Below are 22476 nucleotides of genomic sequence, written 5' to 3' on the forward strand. Positions count from 1 at the left end.
TAAAATCTTGTAAATTATCTAGACTTCCTTATGCAATCAATGTGAAAATTCAATTGTCAGAAGTGGGATTTGAACCCACGCCTCCTGCTGGAGACCAGAAATCTCATTTCCAGAGAAGATTGAATCATCTTGAGTCTGGCGCCTTAGACCACTCGGCCATTCTGACACATGCTTGAGGCGAATTTCAGAGCGCAGCCACAGCATTAAAATCTTGTAAATTATCTAGACTTCCTTATGCAATCAATGTGAAAAATCAATTGTCAGAAGTGGGATTTGAACCCACGCCTCCAGCTGGAGACCAGAAATCTCACTACCTGAGAAGGTTGAATAACCTTGAGTCTGGCGCCTTAGACCACTCGGCCCTTCTGACACACGCTTTATTAATGGTGTACTGCACTCCATTGAGGCAAATTTCAAAGCACGGCTGCAGTAGCATTAAAATCTTGTAAATTATCTAGACTTCCTTATGCAATCAATGTGAAAATTCAATTGTCAGAAGTGGGATTTGAACCCACGCCTCCTGCTGGAGACCAGAAATCTCATTTCCAGAGAAGATTGAATCATCTTGAGTCTGGCGCCTTAGACCACTCGGCCATTCTGACACACGCTTGAGGAGTATTTCAGAGCGCAGCCACAGCATTAAAATCTTGTAAATTATCTAGACTTCCTTATGCAATCAATGTGAAAAATCAATTGTCAGAAGTGGGTTTTGAACCCACGCCTCCAGCTGGAGACCACAATTCTCACTACCTAAGAAGGTTATATCACCTTGGGTCTGGCGCCTTGGACCAATCGACCATTCTGACACACGCTGCATTTATGGTGTAGTGCACTCCATTGAGGCAAATTTCAAAGCACGGCAGCAGCAGCATTAGAATGTTTTAAATTGTCTAGATTTCCATAAGTGATCAATGTGAAAAATCAATTGTCAGAAGTGGGATTTGAACCCACGCCTCCAGCTGGAGACCAGAAATCTCACCACCTGAGAAGGTTGAATCACCTTGAGTCTGGCGCCTTAGACCACTCGGCCATTCTGACACACGCTTTTATCATGGTGTAGTGCACTCCATTGAGGCAAATTTCAAAGCACGGCAGCAGCAGCATTAAAATCTTGTAAATTATCTAGATTTCCTTATGCAATCAATGTGAAAATTCAATTGTCAGAAGTGGGTTTTGAACCCACGCCTCCAGCTGGAGACCAGAAATCTTATTTCCAGAGAAGATTGAATCATCTTGAGTCTGGCGCTTTAGACCACTCGGCCATTCTGACACACGCTTGAGGCAAATTTCAGAGCGCAGCCACAGCATTAAAATTTTGTAAATTATCTAGACTTCCTTATGCAATCAATGTGAAAAATCAATTGTCAGAAGTGGGATTTGAACCCACGCTTCCAGCTAGAGACCAGAATTCTCACTACCTGAGAAGGTAGAATCACCTTGAGTGTGGCGCCTTGGACCCCTCGGCCATGCTGACACACGCTTAAAGCAAATTTCAGAGCGCAGCCACAGCATTAAAATCATATAAATCATCTAGATTTCCTTATACAATCAATGTGAAAAATCAATTGTCAGAAGTGGGATTTGAACCCACGCCTCCAACTGGAGACCAGAAATCTCATTTCCAGAGAAGATTGAATCATCTTGAGTCTGGCGCCTTAGACCACTCGGCCATTCTGACACACGCTTGAGGCAATTTTCAGAGCGCAGCCACAGCATTAAAAACATATCAATAATCTAGATTTCCTTATGCAATCAATGTGAAAATTAAATTGTCAGAAGTGGGATTTGAACCCACGCCTCCAGCTGGAGACCAGAAATCTCACTACCTGAGAAGGTTGAATCACCTTGAGTCTGGCGCCTTAGACCACTCGGCCATTCTGACACACGCTTTATTCATGGTGTAGTGCACTCCATTGAGGCAAATTTCAAAGCACGGCAGCAGCAGCATTAAAATCTTGTAAATTATCTAGATTTCCTTATGCAATCAATGTGAAAATTCAATTGTCAGAAGTGGGTTTTGAACCCACGCCTCCAGCTGGAGACCACAATTCTCACTACCTAAGAAGGTTATATCACCTTGGGTCTGGCGCCTTGGACCAATCGACCATTCTGACACACGCTGCATTTATGGTGTAGTGCACTCCATTGAGGCAAATTTCAAAGCACGGCAGCAGCAGCATTAGAATGTTTTAAATTGTCTAGATTTCCATAAGTGATCAATGTGAAAAATCAATTGTCAGAAGTGGGATTTGAACCCACGCCTCCAGCTGGAGACCAGAAATCTCACCACCTGAGAAGGTTGAATCACCTTGAGTCTGGCGCCTTAGACCACTCGGCCATTCTGACACACGCTTTTATCATGGTGTAGTGCACTCCATTGAGGCAAATTTCAAAGCACGGCAGCAGCAGCATTAAAATCTTGTAAATTATCTAGATTTCCTTATGCAATCAATGTGAAAATTCAATTGTCAGAAGTGGGTTTTGAACCCACGCCTCCAGCTGGAGACCAGAAATCTTATTTCCAGAGAAGATTGAATCATCTTGAGTCTGGCGCTTTAGACCACTCGGCCATTCTGACACACGCTTGAGGCAAATTTCAGAGCGCAGCCACAGCATTAAAATTTTGTAAATTATCTAGATTTCCTTATGCAATCAATGTGAAAAATCAATTGTCAGAAGTGGGATTTGAACCCACGCCTCCAGCTGGAGACCAGAAATCTTACTACCTGAGAAGGTTGAATAACCTTGAGTCTGGCGCCTTAGACCACTCGGCCATTCTGACACACGCTTTATGTAAGGTCTAGTGCACTCCATTGAGGCAAATTTCAAAGCACGGCAGCAGTAGCATTAGAATTTTGAAAATTATCTAGATTTCCTTAAGTAATAAATGTGAAAAATTAATTGTAAGAAGTGGGATTTAAACCCACGGCTCTAGCTAGAGACCAGAATTCTCATTACCTGAGAAAGTTGAAACACCTTGAGTCTGGTGCCTTAGACCACTCGGCCATTCTGACACACGCTTCAGTTATGGTGTACTGCACTCCATTGAGGCAAATTTCAAAGCACGGCAGCAGCAGCATTAGAATGTTATAAATTATCCAGATTTCCATAAGTAATCAATGTGAAAAATCAATTGTCAAAAGTGGGATCTGAAGCCACGCCTTCAGCTGGAGACCACAATTCTCACTACCTAAGAAGGTTATATCACCTTGAGTCTGGCGCCTTAGACCACTCGACCATTCTGACACACTCTTCGTTTGTAGTGTAGTGCACTCCATTGATGCAAATTTCAAAGCACGACAGCAGCAGAATTGGAACGTTGTAAATTATCTAGATTTCCTAAAGTAATCAATGTGAAAAATCAATTGTCAGAAGTGGGATTTGAACCCACGCCTCCAACTGGAGACCAGAAATCTCATTTCCAGAGAAGATTGAATCATCTTGAAACTGGCGCCTTAGACCACTCGGCCATTCTGACACACACTTGAGGCAATTTTCAGAGCGCAGCCACAGCATTAAAATCTTGTAAATTATCTAGACTTCCTTATGCAATCAATGTGAAAGTTCAATTGTCTGAATTTGGATTTGAACCAACGCCTCCAACTGGAGTCCAGAAATCTCATTTCCAGAGAAGATTGAATCATCTTGAGTCTGGCGCCCTAGACCACTCGGCCATTATGACACACGCTTAAGCATATTTCAGAGCGCAGCCACAGCATTAAAATCTTGTAAATTATCTAGACTTCCTTATGCAATCAATTGTAAGAAGTGGGATTTGAACCCACGCCTCCAGCTGGAGACCAGAAATCTCACTACCTGAGAAGGTTGAATCACCTTGAGTCTGGCGCCTTAGACCACTCGGCCATTCTGACACACGCTTCATTTAAGGTGTAGTGCACTCCATTGAGGCAAATTTCAAAGCACGGCAGCAGCAGCATTAGAATCTTGAAAATTATCTAGATTTCCTTAAGTAATAAATGTGAAAAATTAATTGTAAGAAGTGGGATTTAAACCCACGGCTCTAGCTAGAGACCAGAATTCTCATTACCTGAGAAAGCTGAAACACCTTGAGTCTGGCGCCTTAGACCACTCGGCCATTCTGACACACGCTTCAGGTATGGTGTAGTGCACTCCATTGAGGCAAATTTCAAAGCACGGCAGCAGCAGCATTAGAATGTTTTAAATTATCCAGATTTCCATAAGTAATCAATGTGAAAAATCAACTGTCAAAAGTGGGATTTGAACCCACGCCTCCAGCTGGAGACCACAATTCTCACTACCTAAGAAGGTTATATCACCTTGAGTCTGGCGCCTTAGACCACTCGACCATTCTGACACACGCTTCGTTTATAGTGTAGTGCACTCCATTGATGCAAATTTCAAAGCACGGCAGCAGCAGGATTGGAACATTGTAAATTATTTAGATTTCCTAAAGTAATCAATGTAAAAAATCATATGTCAGAAGTGGGATTTGAACCCACGCCTCCAACTGGAGACCAGAAATCTCATTTCCAGAGAAGATTGAATCATCTTGAGTCTGGCGCCTTAGACCACTCGGCCATTCTGACACACGCTTGAGGCAAATTTCAGAGCGCAGCCACAGCATTAAAATCTTGTAAATTATTTAGACTTCCTTATGCAATCAATGTGAAAAATCAATTGTCAGAAGTGGGATTTGAACCCACGCCTCCAGCTGGAGACCAGAAATCTCGCTACCTGAGAAGGTTGAATCACCTTGAGTCTGGCGCCTTAGACCACTCGGCCATTCTGACACACGCTTTATGCATGGTGTAGTGCACTCCATTGAGGCAAATTTCAAAGCACGGCAGCAGCAGCATTAAAATCTTGCAAATTATCTAGATTTCCTTATGCAATCAATGTGAAAATTCAATTGTCAGAAGTGGGATTTGAACCCACGACTCCAGCTGGAGACCAGAAATCTTATTTCCAAAGAAGATTGAATCATCTTGAGTCTGGCGCCTTAGACCACTCGGCCATTCTGACACACGCTTGAGGCAAATTTCAGAGCGCAGCCACAGCATTAAAATCTTGTAAATTATCTAGACTTCCTTATGCAATCAATGTGAAAAATCGATTGTCAAAAGGGGGATTTGAACCCACGCTTCCAGCAAGAGACCAGAATTCTCACTACCTGAGAAGGTAGAATCATCTTGAGTGTGGCGCTTTGGACCCCTCGGCCATTCTGACACACGCTTGAAGCAAATTTCAGAGCGCAGCCACAGCATTAAAATCATATAAATCATCTAGATTTCCTTATGCAATCAATGTGAAAATTCAATTGTCAGAAGTGGGATTTGAACCCACGCCTCCAGCTGGAGACCAGAAATCTCACTACCTGAGAAGGTTGAATCACCTTGAGTCTGGCGCCTTAGACCACTCGGCCATTCTGACACACGCTTTATTCATGGTGTAGTGCACTCTATTGAGGCAAATTTCAAAGCACGGCAGCAGCAGCATTAAAATCTTGTAAATTATCTAAATTTCCTTATGCAATCAATGTGAAAATTCAATTGTCAGAAGTGGGATTTGAACCCACGCCTCCAGCTGGAGACCACAATTCTCACTACCTAAGAAGGTTATATCACCTTGAGTCTGGCGCCTTGGACAACTCGACCATTCTGACACACGCTTTGTATATAGTGTAGTGCACTCCATTGATGCAAATTTCAAAGCACGACAGCAGCAGAATTGGAACGTTGTAAATTATCTAGATTTCCTAAAGTAATCAATGTGAAAAATCAATTGTCAGAAGTGGGATTTGAACCCACGCCTCCAACTGGAGACCAGGAATCTCATTTCCAGAGAAGATTGAATCATCTTGAAACTGGCGCCTTAGACCACTCGGCCATTCTGACACACACTTGAGGCAATTTTCAGAGCGCAGCCACAGCATTAAAATCTTGTAAATTATCTAGACTTCCTTATGCAATCAATGTGAAAATTCAATTGTCAGAAGTGGGATTTGAACCCACGCCTCCAGCTGGAGACCAGAAATCTCACTACCTGAGAAGGTTGAATAACCTTGAGTCTGGCGCCTTAGACCACTCGGCCATTCTGACACACGCTTTATTTATGGTGTACTGCACTCCATTGAGGCAAATTTCAAAGCACGGCTGCAGTAGCATTAAAATCTTGTAAATTATCTAGACTTCCTTATGCAATCAATGTGAAAATTCAATTGTCAGAAGTGGGATTTGAACCCACGCCTCCTGCTGGAGACCAGAAATCTCATTTCCAGAGAAGATTGAATCATCTTGAGTCTGGCGCCTTAGACCACTCGGCCATTCTGACACATGCTTGAGGCGAATTTCAGAGCGCAGCCACAGCATTAAAATCTTGTAAATTATCTAGACTTCCTTATGCAATCAATGTGAAAAATCAATTGTCAGAAGTGGGATTTGAACCCACGCCTCCAGCTGGAGACCAGAAATCTCACTACCTGAGAAGGTTGAATAACCTTGAGTCTGGCGCCTTAGACCACTCGGCCCTTCTGACACACGCTTTATTAATGGTGTACTGCACTCCATTGAGGCAAATTTCAAAGCACGGCTGCAGTAGCATTAAAATCTTGTAAATTATCTAGACTTCCTTATGCAATCAATGTGAAAATTCAATTGTCAGAAGTGGGATTTGAACCCACGCCTCCTGCTGGAGACCAGAAATCTCATTTCCAGAGAAGATTGAATCATCTTGAGTCTGGCGCCTTAGACCACTCGGCCATTCTGACACACGCTTGAGGAGTATTTCAGAGCGCAGCCACAGCATTAAAATCTTGTAAATTATCTAGACTTCCTTATGCAATCAATGTGAAAAATCAATTGTCAGAAGTGGGATTTGAACCCACGCCTCCAGCTGGAGACCAGAAATCTCACTACCTGAGAAGGTTTAATCACCTTGAGTCTGGCGCCTTAGACCACTCGGCCATTCTGACACACGTTTCAGTTGTGGTGTAGTGCACTCCATTGAGGCAAATTTCAAAGCACGGCAGCAGCAGCATTAGAATGTTTTAAATTATCCAGATTTCCATAAGTAATTAATGTGAAAAATCAACTGTCAAAAGTGGGATTTGAACCCAAGCCTCCAGCTGGAGACCACAATTCTCACTACCTAAGAAGGTTATATCACCTTGGGTCTGGCGCCGTGAACCAATCGACCATTCTGACACACGCTTCGTTTATAGTGTAGTGCACTCCATTGATGCAAATTTCAAAGCACGACAGCAGCAGAATTGGAACGTTGTAAATTATCTAGATTTCCTAAAGTAATCAATGTGAAAAATCAATTGTCAGAAGTGGGATTTGAACCCACGCCTCCAACTGGAGACCAGAAATCTCATTTCCAGAAAAGATTGAATCATCTTGAAACTGGCGCCTTAGACCACTCGGCCATTCTGACACACACTTGAGGCAAATTTCAGAGCGCAGCCACAGCATTAAAATCTTGTAAATTATCTAGACTTCCTTATGCAATCAATGTGAAAATTCAATTGTCAGAAATGGGATTTGAACCAACGCCTCCAGCTGGAGACCAGAAATTTCACTACCTGAGAAGGTTGAATCACCTTGAGTCTGGCGCCTTAGACCACTCGGCCATTCTGACACACGCTTTATTCATGGTGTACTGCACTCCATTGAGGCAAATTTCAAAGCACGGCAGCAGTAGCATTAAAATCTTGTAAATTATCTAGACTTCCTTATGCAATCAATGTGAAAATTCAATTGTCAGAAGTGGGATTTGAACCCACGCCTCCTGCTGGAGACCAGAAAACTCATTTCCAGAGAAGATTGAATCATCTTGAGTCTGGCACCTTAGACCACTCGGCCATTCTGAAACACGCTTGAGGCAATTTTCAGAGCGCAGCCACAGCATTAAAATCTTGTAAATTATCTAGACTTCCTTAGGCAATCAATGTGAAAAATCAATTGTCAGAAGTGGGATTTGAACCCACGCCTCCAGCTGGAGACCAGAAATCTCACTACCTGAGAAGGTTGAATCACCTTGAGTCTGGCGCCTTAGACCACTCGGCCATTCTGACACACGTTTTATTCATGGTGTAGTGCACTCCATTGAGGCAAATTTCAAAGCACGGCAGCAGAAGCATTAAAATCTTGTAAATTATCTAGATTTCCTTATGCAATCAATGTAAAAATTCAATTTTCAGAAGTGGGATTGGAACCCACGCCTCCAGCTGGAGACCAGAAATCTCATTTCCAGAGAAGATTGAATCATATTGAGTCTGGCGCCTTAGACCACTCGGCCATTCTGACACACGCTTGAGTCAAATTTCAGAGCGCAGCCACAGCATTAAAATCTTGTAAATTATCTAGACTTCCTTATGCAATCAATGTGAAAAATCAATTGTCAGAAGTGGGATTTGAACCCACGCCTCCAGCTAGAGACCAGAATTCTCACTACCTGAGAAGGTAGAATCACCTTGAGTGTGGCGCCTTGGACCCCTCGGCCATTCTAACACACGCTTGAGACAATTTTCAGAGCGCAGCCACAGCATTAAAAACATATCAATCATCTAGATTTCCTTATGCAATCAATGTGAAAATTCAATTGTCAGAAGTGGGATTTCAACCCACGCCTCCAGCTGGAGACCAGAAATCTCACTACCTGAGAAGGTTGAATCACCTTGAGTCTGGCGCCTTAGACCACTCGGCCATTCTGACACACGCTTTATTCATGGTGTAGTGCACTTCATTGAGGCAAATTTCAAAGCACGGCAGCAGCAGCATTAGAATCTTGAAAATTATCTAGATTTCCTTAAGTAATAAATGTGAAAAATTAATTGTAAGAAGTGGGATTTAAACCCACGGCTCTAGCTAGAGACCAGAATTCTCATTACCTGAGAAAGTTGAAACACCTTGAGTCTGGTGCCTTAGACCACTCGGCCATTCTGACACACGCTTCAGTTATGGTGTACTGCACTCCATTGAGGCAAATTTCAAAGCACGGCAGCAGCAGCATTAGAATGTTTTAAATTATCCAGATTTCCATAAGTAATCAATGTGAAAAATCAATTGTCAAAAGTGGGATCTGAAGCCACGCCTTCAGCTGGAGACCACAATTCTCACTACCTAAGAAGGTTATATCACCTTGAGTATGGCGCCTTAGACCACTCGACCATTCTGACACACTCTTCGTTTGTAGTGTAGTGCACTCCATTGATGCAAATTTCAAAGCACGGCAGCAGCAGGATAGGAACGTTGTAAATTATTTAGATTTCTTAAAGTAATCAATGTGAAAAATCAATTGTCAGAAGTGGGATTTGAACCCACGCCTCCAACTGGAGACCAGAAATCTCATTTCCAGAGAAGATTGAATCATCCTGAGTCTGGCGCCTTAGACCACTCGGCCATTCTGACACACACTTGAGGCAAATTTCAGAGCGCAGCCACAGCATTAAAATCTTGTAAATTATCTAGACTTCCTTATGCAATCAATGTGAAAAATCAATTGTCAGAAGTGGGATTTGAATCCACGCTTCCAGCTAGAGACCAGAATTCTCACTACCTGAGAAGGTAGAATCACCTTAAGTGTGGCGCCTTGGACCCCTCGGCCATTCTGACACACGCTTGAAGCAAATTTCAGAGCGCAGCCACAGCATTAAAATCATATAAATTATCTAGATTTCCTTATGCAATCAATGTGAAAATTCAATTGTCAGAAGTGGGATTTGAACCCACGCCTCCAGCTGGAGACCAGAAATCTCACTACCTGAGAAGATTGAACAACCTTGAGTCTGGCGCCTTAGACCACTCGGTCATTCTGACACACGCTTTATTTAAGGTCTAGTGCACTCCATTGAGGCAAATTTCAAAGCACGGCAGCAGTAGCATTAGAATTTTGAAAATTATCTAGATTTCCTTAAGTAATCAATGTGAAAAATTACTTGTAAGAAGTGGGATTTAAACCCACGCCTCTAGCTAGTGAACAGAAATCTCATTACCAGAGAAGGTTGAAACACCTTGAGTCTGGCGCCTTAGACCACTCAGCCATTCTGACACACGCTAGAGGCAAATTTCAGAGCGCAGCCACAGCATTCAAATCTTGTAAATTAACTAGATTTCCTTATGTAATCAATGTGAAAAATCAATTGTCAGAAGTGGGATTTGAACCCACGCCTCCAGCTGGAGACCAGAAATCTCATTTCTAGAGAAAATTTAATCACCTTGAGTCTGGTACCTTAGAACACTCGGCCATTCTGACACACGCTACAGTTATGGTGTACTGCACTCCATTGAGGCAAATTTCAAAGCACGGCAGCAGCAGCATTAGAATGTTTTAAATTATCCAGAATTCCATAAGTAATCAATGTGAAAAATCAATTGTCAAAAGTGGGATTTGAACCCACGCCTCCAGCTGGAGACCACAATTCTTACTACCTAAGAAGGTTATATCACCTTGAGTCTGGCGCCTTGGACCACTCGACCATTCTGACACACGCTTCGTTTATAGTGTAGTGCACTCCATTGATGCAAATTTCAAAGCAAGACAGCAGCAGAATTGGAACGTTGTAAATTATCTAGATTTCCTAAAGTAATCAATGTGAAAAATCAATTGTCAGAAGTGGGATTTGAACCCACGCCTCCAGCTGGAGACCAGAAATCTTATTTCCAAAGAAGATTGAATCATCTTGAGTCTGGCGCCTTAGACCACTCAGCCATTCTGACACACGCTTGAGGCAAATTTCAGAGCGCAGCCACAGCATTAAAATCTTGTAAATTATGTAGACTTCCTTATGCAATCAATGTGAAAAATCGATTGTCAGAAGTGGGATTTGAACCCACGCTTCCAGCTAGAGACCAGAATTCTCACTACCTGAGAAGGTAGAATCACCTTGAGTGTGGCGCCTTGGACCCCTCGGCCATTCTGAAACATGCTTGAAGCAAATTTCAGAGCGCAGCCACAGCATTAAAATCATATAAATCATCTAGATTTCCTTATGCAATCAATGTGAAAATTCAATTGTCAGAAGTGGGATTTGAACCCACGCCTCCAGCTGGAGACCGGAAATCTTATTTCCAAAGAAGATTGAATCATCTTGAGCCTGGCGCCTTAGACCACTCAGCCATTCTGACACACGCTTGAGGCAAATTTCAGAGCGCAGCCACAGCATTAAAATCTTGTAAATTATCTAGACTTCCTTATGCAATCAATGTGAAAAATCGATTGTCAGAAGTGGGATTTGTACCCACGCTTCCAGCTAGAGACCAGAATTCTCACTACCTGAGAAGGTAGAATCACCTTGAGTGTGGCGCCTTGGACCCCTCGGCCATTCTGACACACGCTTGAAGCAAATTTCAGAGCGCAGCCACAGCATTAGAATCTTGAAAATTATCTAGATTTCCTTAAGCAATAAATGTGAAAAATTAATTGTAAGAAGTGGGATTTAAACCCACGGCTCTAGCTAGAGACCAGAATTCTCATTACCTGAGAAAGTTGAAACACCTTGAGTTTGGTGCCTTAGACCACTCGACCATTCTGACACACGCTTCGTATATAGTGTAGTGCACTCCATTGATGGAAATTTCAAAGCACGACAGCAGCAGAATTGGAACGTTGTAAATTATCTAGATTTCCTAAAGTAATCAATGTGAAAAATCAATTGTCAGAAGTGGGATTTGAACCCACGCCTCCAACTGGAGACCAGGAATCTCATTTCCAGAGAAGATTGAATCATCCTGAAACTGGCGCCTTAGACCACTCGTCCATTCTGACACACACTTGAGGTAATTTTCAGAGCGCAGCCACAGCATTAAAATCTTGTAAATTATCTAGACTTCCTTATGCAATCAATGTGAAAATTCAATTGTCAGAAGTGGGATTTGAACCCACGCCTCAAGCTGGAGACCAGAAATCTCACTACCTGAGAAGGTTGAATAACCTTGAGTCTGGCGCCTTAGACCACTCGGCCATTCTGACACACGCTTTATTAATGGTGTACTGCACTCCATTGAGGCAAATTTCAAAGCACGGCTGCAGTAGCATTAAAATCTTGTAAATTATCTAGACTTCCTTATGCAATCAATGTGAAAATTCAATTGTCAGAAGTGGGATTTGAACCCACGCCTCCTGCTGGAGACCAGAAATCTCATTTCCACAGAAGATTGAATCATCTTGAGTCTGGCGCCTTAGACCACTCGGCCATTCTGACACACGCTTGAGGCGAATTTCAGAGCGCAGCCACAGCATTAAAATCTTGTAAATTATCTAGACTTCCTTATGCAATCAATGTGAAAAATCAATTGTCAGAAGTGGGATTTGAACCCACGCCTCCAGCTGGAGACCAGAAATCTCACTACCTGAGAAGGTTTAATCACCTTGAGTCTGGCGCCTTAGACCACTCGGCCATTCTGACACACGTTTCAGTTATGGTGTAGTGCACTCCATTGAGGCAAATTTCAAAGCACGGCAGCAGCAGCATTAGAATGTTTTAAATTATCCAGATTTCCATAAGTAATTAATGTGAAAAATCAACTGTCAAAAGTGGGATTTGAACCCACGCCTCCAGCTGGAGACCACAATTCTCACTACCTAAGAAGGTTATATCACCTTGGGTCTGGCGCCGTGAACCAATCGACCATTCTGACACACGCTTCGTTTATAGTGTAGTGCACTCCATTGATGCAAATTTCAAAGCACGACAGCAGCAGAATTGGAACGTTGTAAATTATCTAGATTTCCTAAAGTAATCAATGTGAAAAATCAATTGTCAGAAGTGGGATTTGAACCCACGCCTCCAACTGGAGACCAGAAATCACATTTCCAGAAAAGATTGAATCATCTTGAAACTGGCGCCTTAGACCACTCGGCCATTCTGACACACACTTGAGGCAAATTTCAGAGCGCAGCCACAGCATTAAAATCTTGTAAATTATCTAGACTTCCTTATGCAATCAATGTGAAAATTCAATTGTCAGAAGTGGGATTTGAACCAACGCCTCCAGCTGGAGACCAGAAATTTCACTACCTGAGAAGGTTGAATCACCTTGAGTCTGGCGCCTTAGACCACTCGGCCATTCTGACACACGCTTTATTCATGGTGTACTGCACTCCATTGAGGCAAATTTCAAAGCACGGCAGCAGTAGCATTAAAATCTTGTAAATTATCTAGACTTCCTTATGCAATCAATGTGAAAATTCAATTGTCAGAAGTGGGATTTGAACCCACGCCTCCTGCTGGAGACCAGAAAACTCATTTCCAGAGAAGATTGAATCATCTTGAGTCTGGCACCTTAGACCACTCGGCCATTCTGAAACGCGCTTGAGGTAACTTTCAGAGCGCAGCCACAGCATTAAAATCTTGTAAATTATCTAGACTTCCTTAGGCAATCAATGTGAAAAATCAATTGTCAGAAGTGGGATTTGAACCCATGCCTCCAGCTGGAGACCAGAAATCTCACTACCTGAGAAGGTTGAATCACCTTGAGTCTGGAGCCTTAGACCACTCGGCCATTCTGACAAACGCTTTATTCATGGTGTAGTGCACTCCATTGAGGCAAATTTCAAAGCACGGCAGCAGAAGCATTAAAATCTTGTAAATTATCTAGATTTCCTTATGCAATCAATGTGAAAATTCAGTTTTCAGAAGTGGAATTGGAACCCACGCCTCCAGCTGGAGACCAGAAATCTCATTTCCAGAGAAGATTGAATCATATTGAGTCTGGCGCCTTAGACCACTCGGCCATTCTGACACACGCTTGAGTCAAATTTCAGAGCGCAGCCACAGCATTAAAATCTTGTAAATTATCTAGACTTCCTTATGCAATCAATGTGAAAAATCAATTGTCAGAAGTGGGATTTGAACCCACGCTTCCAGCTAGAGACCAGAATTCTCACTACCTGAGAAGGTAGAATCACCTTGAGTGTGGCGCCTTGGACCCCTCGGCCATTCTAACACACGCTTGAGGCAATTTTCAGAGCGCAGCCACAGCATTAAAAACATATCAATAATCTAGATTTCCTTATGCAATCAATGTGAAAATTAAATTGTCAGAAGTGGGATTTGAACCCACGCCTCCAGCTGGAGACCAGAAATCTCACTACCTGAGAAGGTTGAATCCCCTTGAGTCTGGCGGCTTAGACCACTCGGCCATTCTGACACACGCTTTATTCATGGTGTAGTGCACTTCATTGAGGCAAATTTCAAAGCACGGCAGCAGCAGCATTAGAATCTTGAAAATTATCTAGATTTCCTTAAGTAATAAATGTGAAAAAATAATTGTAAGAAGTGGGATTTAAACCCACGGCTCTAGCTAGAGACCAGAATTCTCATTACCTGAGAAAGTTGAAACACCTTGAGTCTGGTGCCTTAGACCACTTGGCCATTCTGACACACGCTTCAGTTATGGTGTACTGCACTCCATTGAGGCAAATTTCAAAGCACGGCAGCAGCAGCATTAGAATGTTTTAAATTATCCAGATTTCCATAAGTAATCAATGTGAAAAATCAATTGTCAAAAGTGGGATCTGAACCCACGCCTTCAGCTGGAGACCACAATTCTCACTACCTAAGAAGGTTATATCACCTTGAGTCTGGCGCCTTAGACCACTCGACCATTCTGACACACTCTTCGTTTGTAGTGTAGTGCACTCCATTGATGCAAATTTCAAAGCACGGCAGCAGCAGGATAGGAACGTTGTAAATTATTTAGATTTCTTAAAGTAATCAATGTGAAAAATTAATTGTCAGAAGTGGGATTTGAACCCACGCCTCCAACTGGAGACCAGAAATCTCATTTCCAGAGAAGATTGAATCATCTTGAGTCTGGCGCCTTAGACCACTCGGCCATTCTGACACACACTTGAGGTAAATTTCAGAGCGCAGCCACAGCATTAAAATCTTGTAAATTATCTAGACTTCCTTATGCAATCAATGTGAAAAATCAATTGTCAGAAGTGGGATTTGAATCCACGCTTCCAGCTAGAGACCAGAATTCTCACTACCTGAGAAGGTAGAATCACCTTAAGTGTGGCGCCTTGGACCCCTCGGCCATTCTGACACGCGCTTGAAGCAAATTTCAGAGCGCAGCCACAGCATTAAAATCATATAAATTATCTAGATTTCCTTATACAATCAATGTGAAAATTCAATTGTCAGAAGTGGGATTTGAACCCACGCCTCCAGCTGGAGACCAGAAATCTCACTACCTGAGAAGGTTGAACAACCTTGAGTCTGGCGCCTTAGACCACTCGGCCATTCTGACACACGCTTTATTTAAGGTCTAGTGCACTCCATTGAGGCAAATTTCAAAGCACGGCAGCAGTAGCATTAGAATTTTGAAAATTATCTAGATTTCCTTAAGTAATCAATGTGAAAAATTAATTGTAAGAAGTGGGATTTAAACCCACGCCTCTAGCTAGTGAACAGAAATCTCATTACCAGAGAAGGTTGAAACACCTTGAGTCTGGCGCCTTAGACCACTCAGCCATTCTGACACACGCTAGAGGCAAATTTTAGAGCGCAGCCACAGCATTCAAATCTTGTAAATTAACTAGATTTCCTTATGTAATCAATGTGAAAAATCAATTGTCAGAAGTGAGATTTGAACCCACGCCTCCAGCTGGAGACCAGAAATCTCATTTCTAGAGAAAATTTAATCACCTTGAGTCTGGTACCTTAGAACACTCGGCCATTCTGACACACGCTACAGTTATGGTGTACTGCACTCCATTGAGGCAAATTTCAAAGCACGGCAGCAGCAGCATTAGAATGTTTTAAATTATCCAGAATTCCATAAGTAATCAATGTGAAAAATCAACTGTCAAAAGTGGGATTTGAACCCACGCCTCCAGCTGGAGACCACAATTCTCACTACCTAAGAAGGTTATATCACCTTGAGTCTGGCGCCTTGGACCACTCGACCATTCTGACACACGCTTCGTTTATAGTGTAGTGCACTCCATTGATGCAAATTTCAAAGCACGACAGCAGCAGAATTGGAACGTTGTAAATTATCTAGATTTCCTAAAGTAATCAATGTGAAAAATCAATTGTCAGAAGTGGGATTTGAACCCACGCCTCCAACTGGAGACCAGAAATCTCATTTCCAGAGAAGACTGAATCATCTTGAAACTGGCGCCTTAGACCACTCGGCCATTCTGACACACACTTGAGGCAATTTTCAGAGCGCAGCCACAGAATTAAAATCTTGTAAATTATCTAGATTTCCTTATGTAATCAATGTGAAAAATCAAATGTCAGAAGTGGGATTTGAACCCACGCCTCCAGCTGGAGACCAGAAATCTCATTTCTAGAGAAAATTGAATCACCTTGAGTTTGGTACCTTAGAAAACTCGGCCATTCATTAGCCACAGTATTAAAAACTTGTAATTATCTAGATTTCCTTATGCAATCAATGTGAAAATTCTATTGTCAGAAGTGGGATTTGAACCCACGCCTCCACCTGGAGACCAGAAATCTCACTACCTGAGAAGGTTGAATCACATTGAGTCTGGCGCCTTAGACCACTCGGCCATTCTGACACACACTTTACTTATGGTGTAGTGCACTCCATTGAGGCAAATTTCAAAGCACGGCAGCAGCAGCATTAGAATCTTAAAAATTATCTAGATTTCCTTAAGTAATAAATGTGAAAAATAAATTGTAAGAAGTGGGATTTAAACCCACGGCTCTAGCTAGAGACCAGAATTCTTATTACCTGAAAAAGTTGAAACACCTTGAGTCTGGCGCCTTAGACCACTCGGCCATTCTGACACACGCTTCAGTTATGGTGTAGTGCACTCCATTGAGGCAAATTTCAAAGCACGGCAGCAGCAGCATTAGAATGTTATAAATTATCCAGATTTCCATAAGTAATCAATGTGAAAAATCAACTGTCAAAAGTGGGATTTGAACACACGCCTCCAACTGGAGACCAGAAATCTCATTTCCAGAGAAGATTGAATCATCTTGAGTCTGGCGCCTTAGACCACTCGGCCATTCTGACACACACTTGAGGCAAACTTCAGAGCGCAGCCACAGCATTAAAATCTTATAAATTATCTAGATTTCCTTATGCAATCAATGTGAAAAATCAATTGTCAGAAGTGGGATTTGAACCCACGCCTCCAACTGGAGACCAGAAATCTCATTTCTAGAGAAAATTGAATCACCTTGAGTCTGGCGCCTTAGACCACTCGGCCATTCTGACACACGCTTTATTCTTAGTGTAGTGCACTCCATTGAGGCAAATTTCAAAGCACGGCAGCAGTAGCATTAGAATTTTGAAAATTATCTAGATTTCCTTAAGTAATCAATGTGAAAAATTAATTGTAAGAAGTGGGATTTAAACCCACGCCTCTAGCTAGTGACCAGAATTCTCATTAACTGAGAAGGTTGAAACACCTTGAGTCTGGCACCTTAGACCACTTGGCCATTCTGACACACGCTTGAGGCAAATTTCAGAGCGCAGCCACAGCATTAAAATCTTGTAAATTAACTAGATTTCCTTATGTAATCAATGTGAAAAATCAAATGTCAGAAGTGGGATTTGAACCCACGCCTCCAGCTTGAGACCAGAAATCTCATTTCTAGAGAAAATTGAATCACCTTGAGTTTGGTACCTTAGAAAACTCGGCCATTCATTAGCCACAGTATTAAAACCTTGTAATTATCTAGATTTCCTTATGCAATCAATGTGAAAATTCTATTGTCAGAAGTGGGATTTGAACCCACGCCTCCACCTGGAGACCAGAAATCTCACTACCTGAGAAGGTTGAATCACATTGGCTGTTTCTCAATATGCGTTCTTCAGCGGTCTTGCGTCCTCGTGTTCTCGTGAAACGTCATCATCAGCTGCCTAAGTTCAGTTTCAATACTCAAGACCGCAAGTACGGAGGACGCGTGAAACTTCCCGGATGTGTTCTTGATATCGAGGACGCACCAATGCAGACTTCAGCAGCGAGCTCGCTCTGGAAGTCCCAGAAGTCATTGCGACTGGAGGTGGGAAGCGCAGCATTTTATTTAGATTTATTATTAAAGTTCAGAGATATCACTTATTTACCTCAGGAGTTTCCCTAAATGAAACGGTGTAAGTAAACATTAACATCAACATCTTAATAAAGGAATAAACACATTAAGGGTGTTTGGTTGATGAAATTCGTATTAAAATTTGTTTTATTTATATTGTGCAGAGTATATTTATAATGTTTTTATGCAAAGTATATATTTTGAAGAAGGGGGAAACAATAAATCGTTGTATGAAGGCTGTAATGTTTAAATAATTTCCATTTAAAACGCGTGAAGGTCACATGACCATCAGTAAGAACGCAGCATCCCATTTCTCAAAGGACGCGTTCTCTGCCCTCGCGGTCTCCTGAGTTCGTTCTTCCGAGGACACCTGGCAAGACCGCACTCTACAAGAACGCAAGTCCATTCTCTGCGTTCTTGGAATTGAGAAACAGCCATTGAGTCTGGCGCCTTAGACCACTCGGCCATTCTGACACACACTTTACTTATGGTGTAGTGCACTCCATTGAGGCAAATTTCAAAGCACGGCAGCAGCAGCATTAGAATCTTGAAAATTATCTAGATTTCCTTAAGTAATAAATGTGAAAAATTAATTGTAAGAAGTGGGATTTAAACCCACGGCTCTAGCTAGAGACCAGAATTCTTATTACCTGAAAAAGTTGAAACACCTTGAGTCTGGCGCCTTAGACCACTCGGCCATTCTGACACACGCTTCAGTTATGGTGTAGTGCACTCCATTGAGGCAAATTTCAAAGCACGGCAGCAGCAGCATTAGAATGTTATAAATTATCCAGATTTCCATAAGTAATCAATGTGAAAAATCAACTGTCAAAAGTGGGATTTGAACACACGCCTCCAACTGGAGACCAGAAATCTCATTTCCAGAGAAGATTGAATCATCTTGAGTCTGGCGCCTTAGACCACTCGGCCATTCTGACACATGCTTGAGGCAAACTTCAGAGCGCAGCCACAGCATTAAAATCTTATAAATTATCTAGATTTCCTTATGCAATCAATGTGAAAAATCAATTGTCAGAAGTGGGATTTGAACCCACGCCTCCAACTGGAGACCACAATTCTCACTACCTGAGAAGGTTGAATCACCTTGAGTTTGGCACCTTAGACCACTCGGCCATTCTGACACACATATTGTATATGAACTTTATGGACACTCAATAACTCAGTCTACACATTAGTCCAGATGAACACACTAAAACTTCCGCTTTATTTTCCACACGCACGCACCACATGCACGCACACACACTTCAATAAATCTTATAACATGCTGAACACAACAATCCCCCACACAACAATTGATGACTTAGTAAAACAAGTTTTAATGTGGCAGCCAAAACAGCAGACACATCTTAACCTTTATGCATGAAAGTCTATGATATAATCCTTAAGATAGGCTGGACGAGTCTTCGCCCGAACTGGTCTACCTCCCTAACCCTCCTGCTGTTGCATTTCTGGAACATCCTGGATAGGATCCTGCAATGTTTGGGAAGGACAGGGGTCAGTGTCTGCCAAGAGTGGTGGCGGATCAGGCTCTGCCTGTTGTGGGGGCTCCCTGAGCTGACGACCCTGAGGTGCCTGGTATAGCTGCTGCTGTACTGGCTCAAGTTGTGGGGTTGGAAAGTTTATTCCTCGGGTTGCTGCCCCCATTGGTTCTGTTGCCCTTGGGCCTCTTGTTGTAGTAAGGGGAATAGGCACTTTCTGCAATCTACTTGCATGCCAGCGAGAACCATCACTCAACATATATGTGGTTGAGCCTAACCGACGGACTACTTGGTGAGGTTCAGACCAGAAAGATGCCATTTTACTGCTACGGTGGGGTCTGCGGGCCTGCACCCAGTCCAGTACCTCGATGTTAGCATGTCTAACCCTGTGTCGTTTGTCAAAGTTATTTTTCATACGATCCTGGTTTGTAGTGACAGCCACTTTGGCTTCTGCTTGGGGCTCCTTTACTGTCGTTGCTGGCAAACCACGTGCTCTGAGCTGGTCTAAGGACAGTTCTATCTCCCGGCCAAGCATGAGCAGAGCAGGTGAAACGTGAGTGGTACTGTGCTGACTAGCCCTGTAGTGCAGTAAGGTTAGGTTAAGTGCCATTTGGAATGAGTATCCCTGTACCAGATGTGCCCGAACCCCATTCTTAAGACTCTGGTTAAACCTTTCCACTCCGCCATTTGCTTGCGGGTGATAGAGCGCGGCACGAATGTGTTTGATCCCCTTACTGCTTAGGAAAGTAGAGAATTCGGCAGACATAAATTGGGGACCATTGTCAGTAGTTATAGCACGGGGCATGCCCCAACGAGCAAACAGGCTATCCAGTATCTGTGTGATAGTTTGGGAAGTAACTGTTCCCATTGGCACTACCTCTGGCCATTTGGAATGAAGATCATAGATGACAACCAGAAAGCGTTGATGAGGGGGAACTCCATGACCATGAATTTCACCACAGATATCTACCTGAAGGTGCTCCCATGGACGTGATGGCCATGCAACTGGCTGCAAAGGGGTTGGAGCTGGTTGCCCAGTCTTTCCACTGAGAAGGCATGGTTCACAGTCTCTGACTAGTCCTTCAATATCCCGGTCAATGCCTGGCCACCAGACCAGATCCCGGCATCTCTGCTTAAATTTCAAAATGCCTAAATGGCCCTCATGCGCCATTGATAGGACACAGGCACGCAAGCTACTTGGCACTACTGTACAGAGACCCCTGGAAACACACACATCACCCCAGCATGACAGTTCATTCCCCACCCTCGCAAATGGCACCAATTCCTCAGGTACTCGTGCAGGCCACCCTGAGCGTATATATGTGCGGATAGTTGATAGTATAGTGTCCTGCTCAGACTCTTTCTGCAACTCCTCCAAGGAAACAGCCGATTGCAAAGGTGCATGGAGCATCTGAATAAATTCTGGCTCCGCATCGTTACTGCTTGGTGGGACTGCTGGTGTGGATGCAGTAATAGATCTGGATAAGAGATCTGCTACCACATTGTCTCTCCCAGGTGTGAATTTGAGTTGATAATCATACTGTCTCATGCGCTCACCCCATCTGTGTAGGCGCAGAGATTTATGACCTGAGCTGGAAGCTGATAAGAGTGTGGTAAGCACCTGATGATCTGTGCAGAGTGTGAAACGTCTGCCATAAAGATAGAGATGCCACCTCTCTGAGGCCCAGACACAGGCAAGGGCTTACCGTTCACCCACAGAGTATCGCTGTTCAGTGGGCGTCAGGGCCCTGGACGCAAATGCTACCGGCCTTTCAACACCATCCTGTTCTTGTGAAAGAACAGCTCCCAGTGCCTGTGTGGAGGCATCACAAGTGACAATAGTCAGACTGTTTGGGTCAAAGTGAGCTAGAATGGGAGATGTGGTTAGCTGAGATTTTAGAATTTTGACAGCCTCTGTGCATTCTGCAGTCCAATTCCACGGTTCATCTTTCTTTAGTAATTGGCGGAGGGATGCTGTGGTTCGGGAGTACTGAGGTAGAAAATGCAGGTAGTAGGCTGTCATGCCCAAAAATGAAGCTACCTGGGAAGTGGAGGAGGGTTCTGGGATTCTGTGAATGGCCTCGATATTTGACTGAAGCGGGGCAATGCCTTGGGATGTGAGACGAAACCTAACAAAATCAATGGCTGACGTAGCAAATGTGCATTTCTCCTCATTCAGTGTGAGATTATGCTCCATGAGCGCGGTAGCCACCCTGTAGAGACGATCATTATGTGTTTGGATATCTGCTGCATGCACTACAATGTCATCCAAGAAAACAGCAACCCCGGGGATACCAGCCAAGACAGTTGTCATCACCTTTTGAAAACAGCTGGGGGCGGAGCTTAAGCCAAATGGCATGCATGTGTAGCGATATACCCCTGTGTGTGTGACAAACGCTGTGAGGTTTCTGCTAGAAGGATGCAGTGGCACTTGCAAATAGCCTTGTCGCAGATCCAGTTTTGTAAACACTTTTGACCCATAGAAATGAGTGGTCAGCTCCTCCGCTGTGGGTAAAGGGTATTTGTCTGGTATAACAGCCTTATTGACAGATCGCAAATCCACACATAACCGAATTCCACCAGACTTTTTCCTAGCAATGACCAGGTTAGAGATCCAGGGGGCAGCATTGACTGGTTCAATCCCTCTTATCGCCAGGATTGTTTGAAGCTCTGCAGTCACTTCATCCCGCAGTGCGAGAGGGATTCTGCGCAGGGGTTGAATGACTGGCGACACCTCCGGATCCACCAGAGGCCTGTGGGTGAAAACTGTGAAGCACCACAGTCCATTAAACAGCGCCGGCCATCTCTGCTGCCATGTAGTGGTGATGTGGTGGATATCCGACCCCTTGTTGTCTCGCAGTGTGAATCCTAAACATGTGAAAAGGTCCAATCCCAGAAGGTTGGCACCGCGCTGAGTAATATAGAAGGGAAATGATGGTATGTGTTTAGAGCCATAGCGGACAGGAACATGAAGAA

At 43.3% G+C, this 22476-nt stretch overlaps 51 non-coding genes across 51 annotated transcripts; all 51 read right to left on the reverse strand.

The window, feature by feature from the left end:
* Positions 1–54: 54 nt before the first annotated feature.
* On the reverse strand, positions 55–166 carry trnal-caa (transfer RNA leucine (anticodon CAA)). The gene is made up of 2 exons: positions 129–166; positions 55–100 (listed from the first exon to the last, which is right to left on the reverse strand). It is a non-coding gene; the product is annotated as a tRNA-Leu (tRNA).
* Positions 167–258: 92 nt separating this feature from the next.
* trnal-caa (transfer RNA leucine (anticodon CAA)) lies at positions 259–370 on the reverse strand. The gene is made up of 2 exons: positions 333–370; positions 259–304 (listed from the first exon to the last, which is right to left on the reverse strand). It is a non-coding gene; the product is annotated as a tRNA-Leu (tRNA).
* A 120-nt stretch (positions 371–490) lies between these two features.
* Positions 491–602, reverse strand: trnal-caa (transfer RNA leucine (anticodon CAA)). The gene is made up of 2 exons: positions 565–602; positions 491–536 (listed from the first exon to the last, which is right to left on the reverse strand). It is a non-coding gene; the product is annotated as a tRNA-Leu (tRNA).
* Positions 603–926: 324 nt separating this feature from the next.
* Positions 927–1038, reverse strand: trnal-caa (transfer RNA leucine (anticodon CAA)). Its single transcript has 2 exons — positions 1001–1038; positions 927–972 (listed from the first exon to the last, which is right to left on the reverse strand). It is a non-coding gene; the product is annotated as a tRNA-Leu (tRNA).
* A 120-nt stretch (positions 1039–1158) lies between these two features.
* trnal-caa (transfer RNA leucine (anticodon CAA)) lies at positions 1159–1270 on the reverse strand. The gene is made up of 2 exons: positions 1233–1270; positions 1159–1204 (listed from the first exon to the last, which is right to left on the reverse strand). It is a non-coding gene; the product is annotated as a tRNA-Leu (tRNA).
* Positions 1271–1566: 296 nt separating this feature from the next.
* trnal-caa (transfer RNA leucine (anticodon CAA)) lies at positions 1567–1678 on the reverse strand. Its single transcript has 2 exons — positions 1641–1678; positions 1567–1612 (listed from the first exon to the last, which is right to left on the reverse strand). It is a non-coding gene; the product is annotated as a tRNA-Leu (tRNA).
* A 92-nt stretch (positions 1679–1770) lies between these two features.
* On the reverse strand, positions 1771–1882 carry trnal-caa (transfer RNA leucine (anticodon CAA)). The gene is made up of 2 exons: positions 1845–1882; positions 1771–1816 (listed from the first exon to the last, which is right to left on the reverse strand). It is a non-coding gene; the product is annotated as a tRNA-Leu (tRNA).
* Positions 1883–2234: 352 nt separating this feature from the next.
* trnal-caa (transfer RNA leucine (anticodon CAA)) lies at positions 2235–2346 on the reverse strand. Its single transcript has 2 exons — positions 2309–2346; positions 2235–2280 (listed from the first exon to the last, which is right to left on the reverse strand). It is a non-coding gene; the product is annotated as a tRNA-Leu (tRNA).
* Positions 2347–2466: 120 nt separating this feature from the next.
* trnal-caa (transfer RNA leucine (anticodon CAA)) lies at positions 2467–2578 on the reverse strand. Its single transcript has 2 exons — positions 2541–2578; positions 2467–2512 (listed from the first exon to the last, which is right to left on the reverse strand). It is a non-coding gene; the product is annotated as a tRNA-Leu (tRNA).
* A 92-nt stretch (positions 2579–2670) lies between these two features.
* On the reverse strand, positions 2671–2782 carry trnal-caa (transfer RNA leucine (anticodon CAA)). Its single transcript has 2 exons — positions 2745–2782; positions 2671–2716 (listed from the first exon to the last, which is right to left on the reverse strand). It is a non-coding gene; the product is annotated as a tRNA-Leu (tRNA).
* A 584-nt stretch (positions 2783–3366) lies between these two features.
* Positions 3367–3478, reverse strand: trnal-caa (transfer RNA leucine (anticodon CAA)). Its single transcript has 2 exons — positions 3441–3478; positions 3367–3412 (listed from the first exon to the last, which is right to left on the reverse strand). It is a non-coding gene; the product is annotated as a tRNA-Leu (tRNA).
* A 282-nt stretch (positions 3479–3760) lies between these two features.
* trnal-caa (transfer RNA leucine (anticodon CAA)) lies at positions 3761–3872 on the reverse strand. Its single transcript has 2 exons — positions 3835–3872; positions 3761–3806 (listed from the first exon to the last, which is right to left on the reverse strand). It is a non-coding gene; the product is annotated as a tRNA-Leu (tRNA).
* Positions 3873–4224: 352 nt separating this feature from the next.
* Positions 4225–4336, reverse strand: trnal-uaa (transfer RNA leucine (anticodon UAA)). The gene is made up of 2 exons: positions 4299–4336; positions 4225–4259 (listed from the first exon to the last, which is right to left on the reverse strand). It is a non-coding gene; the product is annotated as a tRNA-Leu (tRNA).
* Positions 4337–4456: 120 nt separating this feature from the next.
* On the reverse strand, positions 4457–4568 carry trnal-caa (transfer RNA leucine (anticodon CAA)). Its single transcript has 2 exons — positions 4531–4568; positions 4457–4502 (listed from the first exon to the last, which is right to left on the reverse strand). It is a non-coding gene; the product is annotated as a tRNA-Leu (tRNA).
* Positions 4569–4660: 92 nt separating this feature from the next.
* trnal-caa (transfer RNA leucine (anticodon CAA)) lies at positions 4661–4772 on the reverse strand. The gene is made up of 2 exons: positions 4735–4772; positions 4661–4706 (listed from the first exon to the last, which is right to left on the reverse strand). It is a non-coding gene; the product is annotated as a tRNA-Leu (tRNA).
* A 120-nt stretch (positions 4773–4892) lies between these two features.
* trnal-caa (transfer RNA leucine (anticodon CAA)) lies at positions 4893–5004 on the reverse strand. The gene is made up of 2 exons: positions 4967–5004; positions 4893–4927 (listed from the first exon to the last, which is right to left on the reverse strand). It is a non-coding gene; the product is annotated as a tRNA-Leu (tRNA).
* A 296-nt stretch (positions 5005–5300) lies between these two features.
* On the reverse strand, positions 5301–5412 carry trnal-caa (transfer RNA leucine (anticodon CAA)). The gene is made up of 2 exons: positions 5375–5412; positions 5301–5346 (listed from the first exon to the last, which is right to left on the reverse strand). It is a non-coding gene; the product is annotated as a tRNA-Leu (tRNA).
* A 352-nt stretch (positions 5413–5764) lies between these two features.
* Positions 5765–5876, reverse strand: trnal-caa (transfer RNA leucine (anticodon CAA)). Its single transcript has 2 exons — positions 5839–5876; positions 5765–5799 (listed from the first exon to the last, which is right to left on the reverse strand). It is a non-coding gene; the product is annotated as a tRNA-Leu (tRNA).
* A 92-nt stretch (positions 5877–5968) lies between these two features.
* Positions 5969–6080, reverse strand: trnal-caa (transfer RNA leucine (anticodon CAA)). The gene is made up of 2 exons: positions 6043–6080; positions 5969–6014 (listed from the first exon to the last, which is right to left on the reverse strand). It is a non-coding gene; the product is annotated as a tRNA-Leu (tRNA).
* A 120-nt stretch (positions 6081–6200) lies between these two features.
* On the reverse strand, positions 6201–6312 carry trnal-caa (transfer RNA leucine (anticodon CAA)). Its single transcript has 2 exons — positions 6275–6312; positions 6201–6246 (listed from the first exon to the last, which is right to left on the reverse strand). It is a non-coding gene; the product is annotated as a tRNA-Leu (tRNA).
* Positions 6313–6404: 92 nt separating this feature from the next.
* Positions 6405–6516, reverse strand: trnal-caa (transfer RNA leucine (anticodon CAA)). Its single transcript has 2 exons — positions 6479–6516; positions 6405–6450 (listed from the first exon to the last, which is right to left on the reverse strand). It is a non-coding gene; the product is annotated as a tRNA-Leu (tRNA).
* Positions 6517–6636: 120 nt separating this feature from the next.
* trnal-caa (transfer RNA leucine (anticodon CAA)) lies at positions 6637–6748 on the reverse strand. Its single transcript has 2 exons — positions 6711–6748; positions 6637–6682 (listed from the first exon to the last, which is right to left on the reverse strand). It is a non-coding gene; the product is annotated as a tRNA-Leu (tRNA).
* Positions 6749–6840: 92 nt separating this feature from the next.
* On the reverse strand, positions 6841–6952 carry trnal-caa (transfer RNA leucine (anticodon CAA)). The gene is made up of 2 exons: positions 6915–6952; positions 6841–6886 (listed from the first exon to the last, which is right to left on the reverse strand). It is a non-coding gene; the product is annotated as a tRNA-Leu (tRNA).
* Positions 6953–7304: 352 nt separating this feature from the next.
* On the reverse strand, positions 7305–7416 carry trnal-caa (transfer RNA leucine (anticodon CAA)). The gene is made up of 2 exons: positions 7379–7416; positions 7305–7350 (listed from the first exon to the last, which is right to left on the reverse strand). It is a non-coding gene; the product is annotated as a tRNA-Leu (tRNA).
* A 92-nt stretch (positions 7417–7508) lies between these two features.
* Positions 7509–7620, reverse strand: trnal-caa (transfer RNA leucine (anticodon CAA)). The gene is made up of 2 exons: positions 7583–7620; positions 7509–7554 (listed from the first exon to the last, which is right to left on the reverse strand). It is a non-coding gene; the product is annotated as a tRNA-Leu (tRNA).
* A 120-nt stretch (positions 7621–7740) lies between these two features.
* trnal-caa (transfer RNA leucine (anticodon CAA)) lies at positions 7741–7852 on the reverse strand. The gene is made up of 2 exons: positions 7815–7852; positions 7741–7786 (listed from the first exon to the last, which is right to left on the reverse strand). It is a non-coding gene; the product is annotated as a tRNA-Leu (tRNA).
* A 92-nt stretch (positions 7853–7944) lies between these two features.
* Positions 7945–8056, reverse strand: trnal-caa (transfer RNA leucine (anticodon CAA)). The gene is made up of 2 exons: positions 8019–8056; positions 7945–7990 (listed from the first exon to the last, which is right to left on the reverse strand). It is a non-coding gene; the product is annotated as a tRNA-Leu (tRNA).
* Positions 8057–8584: 528 nt separating this feature from the next.
* Positions 8585–8696, reverse strand: trnal-caa (transfer RNA leucine (anticodon CAA)). The gene is made up of 2 exons: positions 8659–8696; positions 8585–8630 (listed from the first exon to the last, which is right to left on the reverse strand). It is a non-coding gene; the product is annotated as a tRNA-Leu (tRNA).
* Positions 8697–9280: 584 nt separating this feature from the next.
* Positions 9281–9392, reverse strand: trnal-cag (transfer RNA leucine (anticodon CAG)). Its single transcript has 2 exons — positions 9355–9392; positions 9281–9326 (listed from the first exon to the last, which is right to left on the reverse strand). It is a non-coding gene; the product is annotated as a tRNA-Leu (tRNA).
* Positions 9393–9688: 296 nt separating this feature from the next.
* trnal-caa (transfer RNA leucine (anticodon CAA)) lies at positions 9689–9800 on the reverse strand. The gene is made up of 2 exons: positions 9763–9800; positions 9689–9734 (listed from the first exon to the last, which is right to left on the reverse strand). It is a non-coding gene; the product is annotated as a tRNA-Leu (tRNA).
* Positions 9801–10124: 324 nt separating this feature from the next.
* trnal-caa (transfer RNA leucine (anticodon CAA)) lies at positions 10125–10236 on the reverse strand. Its single transcript has 2 exons — positions 10199–10236; positions 10125–10170 (listed from the first exon to the last, which is right to left on the reverse strand). It is a non-coding gene; the product is annotated as a tRNA-Leu (tRNA).
* Positions 10237–10356: 120 nt separating this feature from the next.
* On the reverse strand, positions 10357–10468 carry trnal-caa (transfer RNA leucine (anticodon CAA)). The gene is made up of 2 exons: positions 10431–10468; positions 10357–10391 (listed from the first exon to the last, which is right to left on the reverse strand). It is a non-coding gene; the product is annotated as a tRNA-Leu (tRNA).
* Positions 10469–10588: 120 nt separating this feature from the next.
* trnal-caa (transfer RNA leucine (anticodon CAA)) lies at positions 10589–10700 on the reverse strand. Its single transcript has 2 exons — positions 10663–10700; positions 10589–10634 (listed from the first exon to the last, which is right to left on the reverse strand). It is a non-coding gene; the product is annotated as a tRNA-Leu (tRNA).
* A 296-nt stretch (positions 10701–10996) lies between these two features.
* Positions 10997–11108, reverse strand: trnal-caa (transfer RNA leucine (anticodon CAA)). The gene is made up of 2 exons: positions 11071–11108; positions 10997–11031 (listed from the first exon to the last, which is right to left on the reverse strand). It is a non-coding gene; the product is annotated as a tRNA-Leu (tRNA).
* A 732-nt stretch (positions 11109–11840) lies between these two features.
* On the reverse strand, positions 11841–11952 carry trnal-caa (transfer RNA leucine (anticodon CAA)). The gene is made up of 2 exons: positions 11915–11952; positions 11841–11886 (listed from the first exon to the last, which is right to left on the reverse strand). It is a non-coding gene; the product is annotated as a tRNA-Leu (tRNA).
* Positions 11953–12072: 120 nt separating this feature from the next.
* Positions 12073–12184, reverse strand: trnal-caa (transfer RNA leucine (anticodon CAA)). Its single transcript has 2 exons — positions 12147–12184; positions 12073–12118 (listed from the first exon to the last, which is right to left on the reverse strand). It is a non-coding gene; the product is annotated as a tRNA-Leu (tRNA).
* A 92-nt stretch (positions 12185–12276) lies between these two features.
* trnal-caa (transfer RNA leucine (anticodon CAA)) lies at positions 12277–12388 on the reverse strand. Its single transcript has 2 exons — positions 12351–12388; positions 12277–12322 (listed from the first exon to the last, which is right to left on the reverse strand). It is a non-coding gene; the product is annotated as a tRNA-Leu (tRNA).
* A 352-nt stretch (positions 12389–12740) lies between these two features.
* Positions 12741–12852, reverse strand: trnal-caa (transfer RNA leucine (anticodon CAA)). The gene is made up of 2 exons: positions 12815–12852; positions 12741–12786 (listed from the first exon to the last, which is right to left on the reverse strand). It is a non-coding gene; the product is annotated as a tRNA-Leu (tRNA).
* A 92-nt stretch (positions 12853–12944) lies between these two features.
* On the reverse strand, positions 12945–13056 carry trnal-caa (transfer RNA leucine (anticodon CAA)). Its single transcript has 2 exons — positions 13019–13056; positions 12945–12990 (listed from the first exon to the last, which is right to left on the reverse strand). It is a non-coding gene; the product is annotated as a tRNA-Leu (tRNA).
* A 120-nt stretch (positions 13057–13176) lies between these two features.
* Positions 13177–13288, reverse strand: trnal-caa (transfer RNA leucine (anticodon CAA)). Its single transcript has 2 exons — positions 13251–13288; positions 13177–13222 (listed from the first exon to the last, which is right to left on the reverse strand). It is a non-coding gene; the product is annotated as a tRNA-Leu (tRNA).
* A 92-nt stretch (positions 13289–13380) lies between these two features.
* trnal-caa (transfer RNA leucine (anticodon CAA)) lies at positions 13381–13492 on the reverse strand. The gene is made up of 2 exons: positions 13455–13492; positions 13381–13426 (listed from the first exon to the last, which is right to left on the reverse strand). It is a non-coding gene; the product is annotated as a tRNA-Leu (tRNA).
* A 528-nt stretch (positions 13493–14020) lies between these two features.
* Positions 14021–14132, reverse strand: trnal-caa (transfer RNA leucine (anticodon CAA)). The gene is made up of 2 exons: positions 14095–14132; positions 14021–14066 (listed from the first exon to the last, which is right to left on the reverse strand). It is a non-coding gene; the product is annotated as a tRNA-Leu (tRNA).
* A 584-nt stretch (positions 14133–14716) lies between these two features.
* On the reverse strand, positions 14717–14828 carry trnal-caa (transfer RNA leucine (anticodon CAA)). The gene is made up of 2 exons: positions 14791–14828; positions 14717–14762 (listed from the first exon to the last, which is right to left on the reverse strand). It is a non-coding gene; the product is annotated as a tRNA-Leu (tRNA).
* Positions 14829–15124: 296 nt separating this feature from the next.
* On the reverse strand, positions 15125–15236 carry trnal-caa (transfer RNA leucine (anticodon CAA)). Its single transcript has 2 exons — positions 15199–15236; positions 15125–15170 (listed from the first exon to the last, which is right to left on the reverse strand). It is a non-coding gene; the product is annotated as a tRNA-Leu (tRNA).
* Positions 15237–15792: 556 nt separating this feature from the next.
* trnal-caa (transfer RNA leucine (anticodon CAA)) lies at positions 15793–15904 on the reverse strand. Its single transcript has 2 exons — positions 15867–15904; positions 15793–15827 (listed from the first exon to the last, which is right to left on the reverse strand). It is a non-coding gene; the product is annotated as a tRNA-Leu (tRNA).
* Positions 15905–16024: 120 nt separating this feature from the next.
* Positions 16025–16136, reverse strand: trnal-caa (transfer RNA leucine (anticodon CAA)). The gene is made up of 2 exons: positions 16099–16136; positions 16025–16070 (listed from the first exon to the last, which is right to left on the reverse strand). It is a non-coding gene; the product is annotated as a tRNA-Leu (tRNA).
* Positions 16137–16403: 267 nt separating this feature from the next.
* On the reverse strand, positions 16404–16515 carry trnal-caa (transfer RNA leucine (anticodon CAA)). Its single transcript has 2 exons — positions 16478–16515; positions 16404–16449 (listed from the first exon to the last, which is right to left on the reverse strand). It is a non-coding gene; the product is annotated as a tRNA-Leu (tRNA).
* Positions 16516–16867: 352 nt separating this feature from the next.
* Positions 16868–16979, reverse strand: trnal-caa (transfer RNA leucine (anticodon CAA)). The gene is made up of 2 exons: positions 16942–16979; positions 16868–16913 (listed from the first exon to the last, which is right to left on the reverse strand). It is a non-coding gene; the product is annotated as a tRNA-Leu (tRNA).
* A 92-nt stretch (positions 16980–17071) lies between these two features.
* On the reverse strand, positions 17072–17183 carry trnal-caa (transfer RNA leucine (anticodon CAA)). The gene is made up of 2 exons: positions 17146–17183; positions 17072–17117 (listed from the first exon to the last, which is right to left on the reverse strand). It is a non-coding gene; the product is annotated as a tRNA-Leu (tRNA).
* A 1644-nt stretch (positions 17184–18827) lies between these two features.
* On the reverse strand, positions 18828–18939 carry trnal-uaa (transfer RNA leucine (anticodon UAA)). The gene is made up of 2 exons: positions 18902–18939; positions 18828–18873 (listed from the first exon to the last, which is right to left on the reverse strand). It is a non-coding gene; the product is annotated as a tRNA-Leu (tRNA).
* Positions 18940–19031: 92 nt separating this feature from the next.
* On the reverse strand, positions 19032–19143 carry trnal-caa (transfer RNA leucine (anticodon CAA)). The gene is made up of 2 exons: positions 19106–19143; positions 19032–19077 (listed from the first exon to the last, which is right to left on the reverse strand). It is a non-coding gene; the product is annotated as a tRNA-Leu (tRNA).
* Positions 19144–22476: the final 3333 nt, after the last annotated feature.

Source organism: Danio rerio, chromosome 20 (assembly GCF_052040795.2).
Source record: "Danio rerio strain M-AB ecotype USA chromosome 20, GRCz13ab, whole genome shotgun sequence".
Taxonomy (NCBI): Eukaryota; Metazoa; Chordata; class Actinopteri; order Cypriniformes; family Danionidae; genus Danio; species Danio rerio.